Source organism: Leptonychotes weddellii, chromosome 4 (genome assembly GCF_054177405.1).
Source record: "Leptonychotes weddellii isolate Sample4059 chromosome 4, ASM5417740v2, whole genome shotgun sequence".
NCBI classification, from domain to species: Eukaryota; Metazoa; Chordata; class Mammalia; order Carnivora; family Phocidae; genus Leptonychotes; species Leptonychotes weddellii.
This window is the reverse complement of record NC_138372.1, coordinates 48,475,629-48,488,490: the sequence shown is the minus strand read 5'-3', so window position 1 is coordinate 48,488,490 and position 12,862 is coordinate 48,475,629. Positions and strand designations below refer to the sequence as shown.

At 40.7% G+C, this 12,862-nt stretch overlaps 1 protein-coding gene across 2 annotated transcripts in view; it reads right to left on the bottom strand.

Moving 5' to 3' along the window:
* The window catches only part of CACHD1 (cache domain containing 1), a 205,537-nt gene that overhangs the window by 63,022 nt on the left and 129,653 nt on the right, over window positions 1–12,862 (bottom strand). The gene's annotated exons all lie outside the window — the stretch shown is intronic.

Here is a 12,862-nt window from a genome sequence, read left to right as displayed (position 1 = left end):
AACAGATAAAAAGCACACCGAGTATTTCTTGAGAGGCAGAGTAAATATATAAATATGTTGGTGTCTTTCAATCAAAATAGTCAGCTGCATTAGTTTATAAAGACAAAATGTAAAGAAATGCAATTAAGAGGACACCTGACAGAAAGAAAGGCTATCGCAATTGATAAGACATAGGCTAAAGTGAGCATTTAATCTTGTGAGAAAAAACGAATGGCTGAACTGCTAAAACCGGCATGCACCAGCTGAGTAGCCCAATGTCATGGGGTTCGCCATTGACCCCACAGGCTGGCTTAACTGGAAAATGGCACAAACACTGTAGCTCAGAAGGCAGGTCAAGTTAATTATAGCACTCATGACTCTGATAAAAAGCATATTTTACATAATAGAAGGAGTTTTTATGTGACTGTGAAACTATATAGCTGAGACCTCTTAATTATCCTGTAGGTGTTTAACAGATTGGAGAAGTCGTTCACAGTCAATGTGAATAAACATAAGAAAGCCAGTTGGACACAGGCCCAATGCTGTTTTGCACTTTCTATTTAATTTGGGTTGGTACTTAGGCACTAGAAGCAAGACCCTGATAAATCAGAATGGACTGGGAATAGGAAGCCATGGGTTTTGGTCCCATCTCTAAGACTGGCAAGCCCTCTGACCTTATATGTACTCACTATACAGCATCCAAAGGAATCTTTCTAAAATGGAAATTGAATCCCACCATTGCTTTGCTCAAAACCGTTCAAAGGTTTCCCACTACACCAGAGCTAGCATTAAATCCAAACCCAATAAGGCCCAGCACCCTCTGGCCCCTTTCTAATCTCCAGCCTCACTTTTACCCTCTTTAACCCACTACGCCGTACGTCAAGGGCTACCTCTTGCAGTTCTGCAAACGTGCCAAGCTCTCCACACAAGATGATCCTTAGACCTGAAGTAACTCTTTTCAACTTCTCAGAGAGACCTACCCTGACCACCCTTGATTATTATCCTCTCTAATAGCACCCACCATTTTCCTTCAGAGCAAAAACTGGTAATGGTTGGTGTACCGATTTTTGTGGCTATGGTTCACGTCTCTTATGCAAACTTGCTGCAAGTTCCATGAGGGCAGGAGCCAAACCCAGAGCCAAATTCACCACATTCCCAAAGCCTGGTGCATGCCTCGTTTTTAGGATGCACTGAGTCAGAAACTGCTAGATGAGCCAGTGAATGATGACCTTGGCCAAGGCTCTCTTCACCTCTGTGCCCCATGAGATTTCACCATTTCCTCATCTCTAGTCTCCGAGGGATGGATTTGGACAAGGTATTTCCAAAGACCCTTTAGAAACCAAAGAGAAATAAGGGTAAAGAATGAAGGTCAATAGAAAGGAAGGAAGCACAAAGATTTGCAACTAGAAAGAGCAAATTTCTCATTGGCTTTGATCAAGTTTATGCAAAAAAGGGGTTAAAAGCAGAGGTATTCTTACTTCCTAGTAACTTAGAATAACTTAGTAGGTCAGCACTAAATAATTATTATTATTATTGACCCAAGACTAAACAAAATGTACAAACGGTACCAAGAAATATTTAGACAGAATGACAGAAAACTTCATATTGGCTTTTAACAAACGAGGAGGTTCCTGTGACAGCTCCTTGTTCTTTAAAGGCAAGCTCTGTTCCCCCTTGGTCTCCTTCTGTGAGCCTTCAACAAATTTACTATTTTTCTCTTACAGTTCCTATGTTAATTCTAACAAAGACAAACAACTTCTCAATACCTACTGGCTTATTTTTCTTCAGCCATTACACACCAGTTGTAGTCGGAAAAGCAGCTAAAAACATGCCTTTCGGGAGTGCCCAGCTGGCTCAGCTGGTAGATCATGCGACTCTTAATCTTGGAGGTCATGACTTTGAGCCCCATGTTGGGGGTAGAGTTTACTTAAAAATGTGTCTTCTCCCTTTTCAGGCATTCTTTATTTCCCATTTGAGTCTCAAGATTCACCTGCATAGTGTAGTATACTGTCTGTGGGAAATTCTAACATATGGGCCCCAGATTCCCTGGCCCCCAAATATTTCCCTTCCAATTTCACCATCTACATCTGACCAGTTCTTGGATCATCAGCCTCTCTAGTCAAAACAAAACCATGTCCCCAACCTCCTTGCCTGCCCACTTTAATGCTTAAACCATCAGGCTGATGAGAACGAGATGGATTACAAACCGCTTGTAGTTGGGCTGTGACTTTGGTTTTTCCTGACAATATTAACCACCAAAGGCAGAAAACAGAGAAAATGCTCTGTGGTAGAAAGCTTGTTGCCTCCCACCTCAAGGAACTCTGGCCTTTCTGATGCCCAGCCCAACACCACTCAGCGAAACACACAAAGTATCTACCCCCCACAGCTTGCCAAATATAAAATACAAGAGCTGTCCTAAATACACAGAATGGCAGACACACAAAAACACACACACACTCCCGCAAAAGATCAGAAACTACACAGCACCTTTCAGTAATATTCTGTGCAACAGAAATCATTTTGGAGGGGAATAAACATTTTGAGGACTCCAAACAAAATTTCTGGCATTACACTCTACATCACGCTTTCTAATTCCTACTCCTAGCTCATACCCAGAGCATCATTTTACCACACGTTCTGAATGAGCTGTATTTCATGGACTCTTAGCTACTCTTTATACTTTTCAGGAGTGGTAGGCATACTGAGTATTTGACAATTCACCAGGCACTTTGCTATGTCTTTTATATATATTATCTCAGTTAATTTTTTTAAACAACCTTCTGAGGTAGGTTTAATTTATTATTTAGGAAACCAAGGCTTATAGAGGTTAATTTTCCCCAGTGTATGATAGCTATGCAAGAGCCAAAATAGGTGGAGCTTTACCAAAGAGATATTATTCTCATCTTATAACTAAGCATATTCTGACTCAGAAAGGGAAGAGTGACCTAAGCTCTGACCCTTGAATGGGATCCAGACCACGTAGCCCAGTAATTCTTCTACCACAACGACCATGCTAGCTAAAGTCCATTGCCAAACTTAGATTAATGACAGCTGACCCAGCTAATCCCACTGTATTTACTTCAGTCCAATACTAAGAAGAGAATATCCTCAAATCTCAGGTTCTGCTCCAAGCTCACAGCTTTTTATGTCCGTTCTAGGTTATCTACATAATGCCAAAATAACCATTCCATTATGTCCTCAATTCCGTTAAGACAGCCTGGTCATGGGCTCAGAGAATTCAGGATAAACTTCCGGGGCAATCCAAAATCACTACAGGATCTACTACTCTGTCCTCTTCCTTTTAATAGACCACTCCCAGAGGATCCAAAGGACCAGGTGATCTCCAAACATTCATGGAAGGGGTAAGAGAAATTTAACAGAGTTCTCAAAGCCTGGTTGATCATCACAATCAACTTTTGAAACCTATAGATTCCCAAGCTTTACCAAGCCAATATTCTGAGTTGCCAAGTCTGAGCTGGGGGTCAAAGAATAGGTATTCTTTTGACAAAGCACTCCAGATGACTCTGATGATCAGCCAAATTTGGGACAACTGGCCAAAGACATTTAACTCCATTGTCCCATCTATTTCCCTAGCTTTACTTTCTTCCTAGACTGTTTCTCTATCTTTAGCATATAATCATTTTCAAGTTTCCCAAACTTAAAAAATGATTAGCAATAACAATAAAACTCTTCCTTTACCCTATCTCTTCCTATCAGGGACCTTTCCCCTTTTTCTCAGCCAAGTAATTTGGAAGAGTGGTCTACAATGATTCTCCACTTCTTGTCCTCTCATTTCTCCCTCATCTAGCCATTTTGCCTATGCCATGGCCACTTCTCTCTAATCCCACTTTTGGATTACATTTAATAGTCTACCCAGTTTTCTCCTTCTTCCAGGCCAACTACAGTTTCATCCACTTTCCACAAAGCTCTCTGGCTCGCGCTGCTTAGTCTGTCAGTTGGTTGACTTCAAGCTAAAAAACAAATCAAAACAAAAGCCAAACCAAAACCAAACTCCTCAGATTCATATACAAGTGGTTAAAATCTGGCTTAGTGCTACCTTCATTACCTGTTACTTATTGCCCTCTTACACAATGATCCTGGATTGGGCTGGCTACACTTTTATAGATTTCTAACTGAGAAATGTACTTACCTCAGGCACATCACCTGGATAATTCCCAACGTCTTTTAAGATGCAACTCAACCTTACAATATGGGTCAAGTAACCCCTGCTTACCTTTATCATTATAGCACTTAGCACTGTATAGTAACAGTAGTTGTCTATTGATTTTCTCCTTCCCTTCACTCCCCTCAAAACATACATATATACAACTAGGTTGTGAGCTTGAGGGTAAAACCTCTGTCTTGATTATCTTGGTGTCTGCCACAGTAACTACCTTATAGATGTTACCTGAGAAAAGCTCTTTATAAGAAAGTACAAGGAAGGAGTTGTGGTTGGTTCTGGGTCTCAAGCTTCGGTATTGTGTAAAATGAAGCTGCTCTTAACTGACATATAGAACATGGGCGGGGGAGGTGGTTTGAGTTGGAAGTGTCAGAGATTATGGGTTTGATTTGAGACATAAAGAGTTTGAAGTAGCAGCAGGCAGAATACAGGGATGGAGACATCTCTTTGTCCTAAGCAGTCTATGATAGGAGGCTCATTGGACTAGGCGTCAGGACATAATGTTTAGTCATCTCAATACCCACCATTTGTTGTCTGACTGTAGGTAGATCAGTTAACTTCTCTGGGCCTGTTTCTCGTCTATAAAATAGAATGGATACTTGTCTTTGGTATCCATGGGAAGACAAAAGTATAAAATGGTTTATGAGGTGCTAAGAGGCAACAGATTGATTTTCTTGTGGGCACTGTGTATTTGGACTCAGCATAGTTTCATGCAAACGCAGGATGATATTATTCATATGCATGGTCTGTGTCACTCTATATACCTGAGATATTTATGTATGCCAATTTGCTATGAAGCCAAAGAAACCAGTGCTACCTTACAAGCAAACCACAACCACATTCTTTTCTTTCCTAAGGTCCTTCAAAAGTCTTGGTTCTTCAATTATAAAAATGAAAAGCACCAAGAAAATTCCTGTTTCATTCATTCATCAGTAAGTACTTGCTGTGTATTGGCTATGGACACAAGATTGGGAACTCGACACGCAAAAAATAAAAGGAGCAGAGGGTCAAGTAGATGCCCAAGATAAAAACTTTAATTTCTAAGAATGTACCAAAGAGTAAAATAATAAAGGAGAGAGGTAGCTGAGGACCCCACTGAGCCTGACGACCCCACCTCAGCCTGACTTCTCCCGCTGCTCAATCCTGCTTCCTTCCCTTTCCCCACAGGCCACCAGTCTCCATCTTAAAGTGTGCCCCACTAGCAAACCCAAGCAGTACCACAGACAAAGAATTCTACCTGTGAGCGTCAGCAAAGATGACAAAGATGCTGGGCCCTAAGGAATGAGCAATATTTTACAAGTCAGAGGAGGCAGGCACTATATTCTAGGATAAAACAGTAACATGAGCAAAAGCGTGGAGGAGTGATGGAGATTGAGGACTTGAAGAAATGAAAGTGACCTCGTGAGGGGAGAGGGAAGAGGAAGAGAAGAAGATGGAGTTGAAAGGCCTCCATCTTTTTCTTACAGGTGAGCCACCAGAGGTTTTTAAGAAATGGAGTTACAGAGCAGATATTTGCAAAATACCTACAGTGTGCAGGATATATTTAAAAGGAAATAAAAGCAGAGAAACCTTTTGGGAGGTTTCTATATTAATTCATCTTCTAGAAAGATCTGTGAAGATCTAAGTTTATGGCATTAGCAGTGGAGAAGACAAAAGGGATTCAAGACTTATCTCTGAACTATGGAATCTGAGCCAAGTTGCCCCTTCAATGAAAAGGGGACAATGAGACCTACGTCACAAGTCAGTATGACAAGCAGGAAAAAGGACACACAGAAATGCCTAGTGAGGTGACTTGTACGTAGTAAATACTTAACAAATATTCACTCACCAACACTCTCCTTTGATCACTGATTTAAGGGAAGTTAAATCTGTTAAAACCTGGAGAAGTACTGGGTAGAAAAAGGTGAGGAAGAATTCCCAGTGTAACCAGGATGGAGGTACTGCTAATTGGGACAGTAAGCCCAGACTGTGGAGAAGTTTAGGGAAAAGTTTGTTTTCTGTTTAATTTTTGAGGTAGCTACAGAATCATCACAGAGACATGTGTGTCTTAAAGTTGGTTACTCAATAAATAAACTCAAATAGGCCATGGCTGGAGAGAGAGATCTGGAATTCCGCAGCATGTGGCCGGAGCTGAGGTGCTGGCTAAATTGAGAACATTTGGGGAGATAACATTTAGACGTGATGAAGGTGGTTAAGAGAGGACATGTGGGGACATCTACCTGAGGACAAAGGAGCTTAAGAAAAAAAATGAAAAGGTCTGAGCAGAGAAGTAAGAGGATAAATGGTACAGAAGAATTTTATAGAAACCAAAGGATGATAGAGCTTCAAAAAAGACGTTTACCTGTCAACTACTACACAGGGGGTCAGGAAAACCGTGGAGGGATCACTTGGAATCCTTCCAGAGGGCAGTGATAGAGTGAAAAATTGGGACAATCTGAATGTTGAACTGGAGTAGACTGATTAATTCAAGGACGTTATACAATCATTACCCCCAGGATCTAGAAGTATATTTACACATATACAAAGGAATGTTCAGGATACATTTGTTAACTACAAAAACAGAAAAACAGAAAACAAAACCAGGCTATATCCATGATAATACGTATATGAGATTATATATATGAGACTATATGTGACTAATAAAATCTGCAATCAGTATAACAGGGTTGTTGTAACAAACTATAAAAAAGACTAGACTTTGAAGTAGCTTGCATTACAGGGACAGAACTTGAAGGGATTCTTAATTTTGTGGATATGCGTGTACACACACACACAAATGTAAACTGAATCACATAGCCTCAATAATCTAGATTCCTAAGTGACTGAATAGGTTTTAGATGTTATATGAATAATTACCACATTTCTAATGACACTAATGCAATCATGAAGCTGGGGCAAATAGGCATAAAAACATACTAGAGATTCCTAGGTTGGCTGATTTTTATGCTTTTATTTTAGGTTTTTAGGAAGAACACAGCTTTTCACTGCATTGGCATTAGCATATGGAACAGGTCATTTTCATGGCATTTGAAAGCAGACAGAAAAAACTACAACACAGAGCCCATCTTGGTCATTCACAGAAGGAAGTGATGAAGCCACTGAAAGCAGCAGCACAGTCTCCAGCCTCCGGTGCCCACCTGTACCTCCTGCAGCATTTACCGGTGTAACATGACTTACAGATGCCCCCGACACCCCGTGAATCCCGTTTCTCAATGTAGACTGCAACGCTACCAAGATCGAAGTTTGCAACTTCAAATGATGTCTTTAAATCAAACACAATAAAGAAAGTCCAGGCACTTTTTCTTTTCGCAAGAAAGACTCACTCCCATGCCACTCACACCTCAATTGCATAACTCAAGAGAGCAAGAGGCAACTTTCCTTGGACTCTTCAAATAAATTCTCTTCAGGGATCAGGCTACCCACAAGAAAATAGCTCAGCAGGAATTAAAAAAAAAAAAAAGAGAATGAGAGAGAGAGAGAGGGAGGGAGAGAAACTAGGGATAAAAGCAGGAAGGAACCTGAGCAAAACATTACCAGCACCATAATGGAACGTGTGCACTGTCAAATGCTAGTTGCTTGAAGGGAATCAGGGACAAGGAGTCAGTTTAGAAAGTCGAGATCTGGCAGGGTTGGGTTTAAGAAAAAGGATACACATGTGTGTTGGATGGATGGACACATGAACTAGTTTTGGGTAAATGAAGCTAAGAATAGTTTACAATTTATGTGGGTCTGTTTCCAGCTAGTCTGAAAGGCAATCTGAAACTGTGTTATCAATTAGGAACCCACTGATGGATTATATACAGTCTGAAAAAGCCTGAGGCTGGACATCTTACAGATGTAAATATGAGACATGTGATAGCCCACGAAGTACATTAATTCTGCTCTGAAAGAGGGCATGAGCTGGAGAGGAGGAAAAGGGGGAGCTCTGAGGTCACCCTCTACCATCTACCACTCCTCTTACATTACAAATGACTGCTCAAGAATGTGGACTTTGGGATGCAGCCACTGCTTGGTGGAATGTCACACAACTTCAAATACAAGCAAGTCCATTCTCAAACACCTGAACGTTGCCAAAAACTGCTTGTAAATCTAGCTATGTCGACTGAGCCGAGAACAACTCTTGTTAGGTAGGATGTTATACTTGAGACATGCTTTTAGAAACAGCAAAATTCAAAATCGGATCTTTAACCATGTACCTATGTCCTCACCATCTCCTTCCTCCCCTCCTGGTTTTTCAAACTCTCTCCCCATTCACAAACAACTACTGTAATAAAACAGCATTTTGTCAGGATTCCCAATTATGTGTGCAACTGAGTTCTACTCTAAAACCTCATTTATAGAAGATAAACTTAATGTAACTAAGAGGTCTTCAATGCCTCTTTCTCTGCCTCACTCTTGGCTGATGATCGTGCTTTCTAAGTCTCTGAGAAAACAAAATCACTAAGAAGGGAATGTCTCTGTGTTCCCGACACTACATTGGTCATTATGGGCATCCCTGCACACTTGCTCTTCTTTCCCTCCTCTTATTAAGAACGAACACTGTGCTTTTGGACTACCTCATTGGAATCCCACCATCTCTTGCCTAATCAAGGGAAAGGCTCCAGTAATCATCTCTCTTCTTGCTCTTGGGTCTTTAAGCTTTCCTCTACTGGATCATTCCCTTTGGCACATAACCTTGCTGTAATTTCTCTCAATTTAAAAACACTCTCTGGACTATACATGGCACTCCAGTTTTCCTTTCAGCAAACCTTGGGAGTTCATGTACTTACTGTTTCCAGCTCCTCTTGTCCATTCTTAAGAGCCTGAACTAACCAGGATCAGCCTGTCATTCTACTGTTATACCAAACAACCTCTGTCAAGTTCATCAATGACTTCCATGTTCCTAAATCCAATGTCCGTTTTCTTAGCCTTCGTCTTACTGGGTCTACTTAATCCAGTTGATCTCTCCCAGCTTCTTGAAATACTTCTTTCACTTGGATTCAAGAAGATGACTCTCTTGGTTCTCCTACCAGACTGACTTCCTTCTCAGATTTCTTCAGTGCTTCCTCTTCATTTCAGTGATCTTTAAATGGTAAGGTGTCCTAAGACTTAGTCCTGAACCTCTTCTCTTTTTTACCCATAGCCACTTGCTAGGTGATCTTTTTGGGTCTCATGATTTAAGTATTACCTATACACAATGAATCTCAAATTTCAATCTCTAGTCTGACCCATTCCCCAGATTCCAGACTTGTATAACCAACTGCCTAGGAGAACTTTCCACGTGGATATCTAATAGGCATCTCAAACTTTGCGTTTCTACATCTGAAATGTTGGCTCCCTGCCTGCCACCAGTATTCCCCATCATAGTGAATGGCAACTCTGTCCTTCTCTTTGATAAGACCAAATATCTTGGAAGTCCTTCCCAGCTCTTCTCTTACTCTTACATATACTCCCCACCCCTATTCAATTCATTAGCCAATCCTAATGGTTCTACCTGCAAAACATATTCAGAATCCAACCACTTCTCACCACCTCCACCGTTATTACACTATTAGTGCCATTGCCACCTGCCACCTGGATTTTGGAATAACCTCTTAAATGGTCTCCCTGCTTCCACCGTTGCCTTGCTATAATCTTTTCTTGCCACAGCAGTCCATAAACCTTTTAACCTAAGTCAAGTCATGACTCTGCATAAGCCCTTTTTCCTCCTTGCCCCGACCTCCCCGCCACCATGATCTCCTATCTCATTCATGGCAAAAGCTAAAGTCCTTATAAGGGCCAGTAAAAAAGGCTCTTGGTGATCTGGTCCCCAGCTGCCTCTCTGGTCTCATCTTCTACGATCAATCCTTGCTCGCTGAATCACAGTTACAGTGGCCTTCTTGCTGTTACTTAGCACACTAAACACTCTCTTAACTCAAACCCTTTGCCTGGGATACATTTCCTCCAGTTATTCTTATGGTTTTACAACCCCACTTATTCAGATCTCACTGATGAGCCCTTTCATAAAGTAATAAGACTCCTTCTTCTCCCTCCTCCCTCCTTCCCCTCCCATCCCCAGTCAAAAGTACCACTATGTCTCATCCCTGTGTTATTTTTCCTCCATAACATTCATCATCACCAGACATGTATATTTACTTGTCCTTTTGTTTAAGGTTTATGTCTCCCAGCTCCCAGAATATAAGTTTTTTGTTTTGTTTACAGGTGACCTAGAACAAAGGAAAGTGTTTACCACATAGAAGGTGCTCAATAGGTATACAATATGACTATTAATGATGGAGATAGAACTCAACAATATACTCATTATTAGAAACAATGAATAGATATAAAACAAGGCAATGAGGATGGAACCCTGGCTATGGCAGCTTCCAGATCCTCCAAGGCCTGGCCCACTGAGGTGAGGGATCCTGGCAGGACAGTGTTGCTTTGGCTCCCAAGTGAGCATGCACCACCCTCAGTATGGCTGGCCAGCCTACACTTTCTTATTGTCCCAATCACACAGCCAGAAGGGGAATGGAGCTTTGCCTAGAACTGTGACACCTGACAGAGGATCTACTATCAGATATGTATTATGAAAGGTATTGTCTACCAGAAAGGAGTGAAAATATATTGCGAAGTAGTCTGTAATTCCTTCTTGCTTTATTTCCCCCTCCTCCCCCCCCCGTTATAAAAGCAATGCACCCTTAGTTTAAAATTAAGAAAATCGGGGCACCTGGGTGGCTCAGTTGGTTAAGTGTCTGCCTTTGGCTCAGGTCATGATCCCAGGGTCCTGGGATCGAGTCCCGCATCGGGCTCCCTGCTTCTCTCTCTCCCTCTGCCCCTCCCTCCCACTCTCCCTCTCTCAAATAAATAAAATCTTCAAAAAAAAAACTAAGAAAATTGGTAAGAAAAATACCCCACAATTCTACCACTAAAAGGTAACTATTAACATTTATGTGTGAGCCCTTCTAGATCTTATGTATACAAAGTAGTAATGGACTATATTTTTTCCTTATTAATTCAAATACCCAGAAGTTAACATATTTTTAACTACACAAAATGTGTATATCTGGGGCACATTTATATCCGATTTTATTCAAAGATTGCTATTTTGGGGTGCCTCGGTGGCTCAGTTGGTTGGGCCTCTGACTCGTGATTTCAGCTCAGGTCACGATCTCATGGGTTGTGGGATCGAGTCCCGTATCAGGCTCTGTGCTCAGTGGGGAGTCTGCTTGGGATTCTCTCCTCTGTCCCTCCAACCCTGTGCACAAGCTCTCCGTCTCTCTAATACATAAATCTTTTTAAAAAAAAATTGCTATTTCAAGCTCAGGTCTTCAGACCCAACCTGTCTTGTGTTACTGAGCATAACCGAGGGAAAGGTAAGCACTGAATTTGGGAACTAGAAAATTTAAGTTCTAGCTCTGTGTTCTGTGCCAGCTATGGAATCTTCTGTAATTCATTTACTCTGCCTATTTCATGTCCTTCTGTGCTCTCTTATTTTTTTATGAAAAATATTTTCACTGAGCTTCTTTTCTCATAGCTAATCCCACCTGCTCCAGATGGTCTCCAGATTCTCTGACCAATTTAAAAAAAAAACTGAATCCATTATGTATTGGTCTATACAATATGTACCTGGCATATCTAGGTTGACCATTTAGCCAGCAGCTAGAGTTTTAATATCCTTAAGCGACAAAGCTTACAGTTCTTTCTTTCCAGACTTACTAGATTACCTGATTTGTGTATACAACTCCCAAAGGCTACAGTTCTCTCCACGGACCATGACTGGATGGGGCTCTGAAAGTAAATATTCTGTCCCTCCAGCTTCTCTAAGGTTTTACATGTCTGCAAGAGACCTGGAATTTGGGAAATACAGTCCTTCATGTCTAAGATTAGATCCTTTATCTCTCCAGTAATAAGGGAAACCTTAGGATCCTTCTGAGCCTCAGATTTTTCCTTGGTAAAATCTAAGGATTGAAACTGGTAGGTGATCTCTAAAGGTACTTCCAGCTCTTAAAAGGGGAAGCCTTTAGGTTCTGAAGCCCATCAACCAACAAGTGTACATAACAAGACAAACAGGGTGAGAAATATAGACTGGAACACCAGGACAAGAAAGCAGAGACACTATGTCCCTTTGGAACTCTAAAGAACTATATATACAGGTACCCTAGTAGTTATTAATACTGCATATGACTAAGTCTTTTTTTTTTTTTTTTGATGTATATTACCCTTTATTTATGTTCTCTTGATTGGGCAGCATGAGTAATTAACTTTAGAAATAATCAAACTACCTTACTTTAATAATATTTGACATGGAACTTATAAAAAGAGAAAAAAGGTTACAACTTAAGCAGAGATAATTAAACCAAGTTTGCCTATTGTCATTAAAAATAGATTTGTGAATTAGAATTATTAATGTATTTATTGAGTACTTACACTGTGCTTGGAGCTGTTTTAAGCATTTTACATCTGTTATCTCATTTGTTACAAAACCTTGTGAGGTAGGTAGTATTATTATTATCTTCATCATCCTCATTTTAAAAAGGGGAATAGAGGCACAAGGAGATTAAGTAGTGGCCCAAGGTCATACACTAAGGTGGTAGGGCAGGATCTGAACCTACGCAGTCTCATAAAACACAGGAGATTAAAGCAGAAAAGCAGGAACTAAAAATGCGCTAGGCTTCTATTTTATAATTCATGTACTCATAGATCTAGTTATAGGATAAAAAAGTTACCTAAGAATATCATTAT